The sequence below is a fragment of the Clavelina lepadiformis genome, unplaced genomic scaffold (assembly GCF_947623445.1).
Source record: "Clavelina lepadiformis unplaced genomic scaffold, kaClaLepa1.1 scaffold_181, whole genome shotgun sequence".
NCBI classification, from domain to species: Eukaryota; Metazoa; Chordata; class Ascidiacea; order Aplousobranchia; family Clavelinidae; genus Clavelina; species Clavelina lepadiformis.
This window is the reverse complement of record NW_027508272.1, coordinates 30001-32500: the sequence shown is the minus strand read 5'-3', so window position 1 is coordinate 32500 and position 2500 is coordinate 30001. Positions and strand designations below refer to the sequence as shown.

The 2500-nt window shown below is 48.6% G+C and overlaps 1 non-coding gene across 1 annotated transcript in view; it reads right to left on the bottom strand.

Annotated features, from left to right (window-relative positions):
* LOC143472738 (small subunit ribosomal RNA) overlaps positions 1-1050 on the bottom strand; it is a 1808-nt gene extending 758 nt beyond the window's left edge. The window contains exon 1 of the ribosomal RNA XR_013120047.1: positions 1-1050. This exon is cut by the window's left edge and continues 758 nt beyond it. This is a non-coding gene — a ribosomal RNA (small subunit ribosomal RNA).
* Between the last annotated feature and the right edge of the window lie 1450 nt (positions 1051-2500).

Below are 2500 nucleotides of genomic sequence, written 5' to 3'. Positions count from 1 at the left end.
CGATCGCTAGTTGGCATCGTTTATAGTCAGAACTAGGACGGTATCTGATCGTCTTCGAACCTCTGACTTTCGCTCTTGATTAAAGAAAACATTCTTGGCAAATGCTTTCGCAGTTGTTCGTCTTGCGCCGATCCAAGAATTTCACCTCTAGCGGCACAGTACGAATGCCCCCGTCCGTCCCTCTTAATCATTACCTCGCGCTCCGAAAACCAACAAAATAGAACCGAGGTCCTATTCCATTATTCCATGCACCATTATTCAGGCGAACCGCCTGCTTTGAACACTCTAATTTTTTCAAAGTAAACGTTCCGGCCGCCGCCAACACTCAGTCAAGAGCACCGACGGTGAACCGAAGGTGAGGCCGGGCACGCCAGTACACGCCTTGCGACGGACCGACGGCCCGAGCCCAAAATCCAACTACGAGCTTTTTAACCGCAACAACTTAAATATACACTTTTGGAGCTGGAATTACCGCGGCTGCTGGCACCAGACTTGCCCTCCAATGGATACTCGTTAAAAGTTTTAGAGTGTACTCATTCCAATTACAGGGCCTCGTTAGAGTCCTGCATTGTTATTTTTCGTCACTACCTCCCCGCGTCGGGAATGGGTAATTTGCGCGCCTGCTGCCTTCCTTGGAAGTGGTAGCCGTTTCTCAGGCTCCCTCTCCGGAATCGAACCCTGATTCCCCGTCACCCGTAAGAACCTCGGTAGGCAGATACCGTACCGACGAAAGTTGATAGGGCAGACACTTGAATGATTTGTCGCCGGTGCAAGACCGTGCGATCCGCAAAGTTATCCAGAGTCACCAACGAGCACGGGCCGAGGCCCGGTCGGTTTTTGGTCTGATAAATGCACGCCTCCGTGAGTCGGCGCTTTTCGCATGTATTAGCTCTAGAATTACCACAGTTATCCAAGTAACACGTACGATCAAATGAACCATAACTGATTTAATGAGCCATTCGCAGTTTCACTGTACGAGAGCTCGTACTTACACTTGCATGGCTTAATCTTTGAGACAAGCATATGACTACTGGCAGGATCAACCAGGTAGCTATTCGCAGCAAACGAGGCTGCTGCGGGACGACGGGCGCCCCGCGTTTCTTTTCACACGTTCTCCGTGTACATCGCTACTCAAACACTACGCTCGCGGCTTGCACGAGCTCCGAAAACCGTCAATTCCGGACGCTGCCCGGCGATTCGAGTGCAATACTCGCGCCGAGGCACGCCGATAGCTTGCCACTGGATCCGACAGACCGCTCAAAACCCCGGCTAAGCATGGGCGACCGCGCGAACAGCATTACATCTGCCCATCGTGCCCGACGCCAACCGAGATCGATTCTGCTTCGATTCGCACTCGCGCGCGCATTCGCTCACACGACTGCCTGCTCCCTCATAGTAGTCACAGAATCCTGCATCGCCATGGTACCCCAGAACGGCCTCGGGATCGCGCGAGCTCGCGGCCGGATTTGGAGTTTGGGAAGGTGCGTGGCCGCTTGCCGTGGCCGCCGAACCGCGCCCCGGCCGGGCACTGCGCGCAACTCGAACGTTTGGACTCTGAAAATATTTCCCAACGTTTGGACTTTAACTTTTTGTCGAGACTTGAAAAAATTTCAGAGTCCAAACATCGACCCGCGGCAAAAACTTTTCCGAGGTCGAAAAATCCGCGCTCGGTCAAGAGAATATGCGCGGCCTGGGCGTTTGGACTCTAACATTTTTTGGAGTGGATGGGAAAAATTTTCAGAGTCCACAACACCGACCCGCGCGTGATGCTCTCCCGAGTTCGGAAAATCCGCGCCAGGTGAAAGCTATGCGCGCGACCTGGTCGTTTGGACTCTAAAAAATTTTCAAGTCTCATCACACCAACAAAAAGTTAAAGTCCAAACACCGACTCGCGGCTAAAGCTCTTCCGACTTGGGAAAATCCGCGGCGGGTGAGGGCTATCCGCGCGACCTGGGCGTTTGGACTTTAACATTTTTTTGGTGTGAATCGACTTGATAAAATTAATCTAATGCCATACAGTGTCAAAGTGCACAATTTTAATCGATATAATCATAACAATATATGTCATACAACAAAATCATCAAATGATCATCAAGCAGCATTGCAAAGCTACGTGAGTCAATGCAAGGCAATGACAACGTATTTATCAATTAAAGTTATTTAATTGTACAAAGTTATTGTTAAATTATAAAATAAAATTAAATTAAATGAAATTAAATTGAAGAGCTCAATTACGACAATGTAACAGAGTGTCATACAAAATATATTGAATCACACACGTCCAAACGCTAAAGAAATATATCAAATGCACTCACCTGCCAGTCACCGTTTTGGGTAACTCAGAATAGACCGTCTTTCGTCGGGAATTGAGTTGATCATTGATCATTGAACATTGCAGTAGGAATAGGTTTAAGCGGAATAATAATAGCGGAAGGCTGATGCTCCAGGTAAATGTTTGCTTCGCTCATAATACTGAAAGGAAAAAAATTTGTGAGCAAGC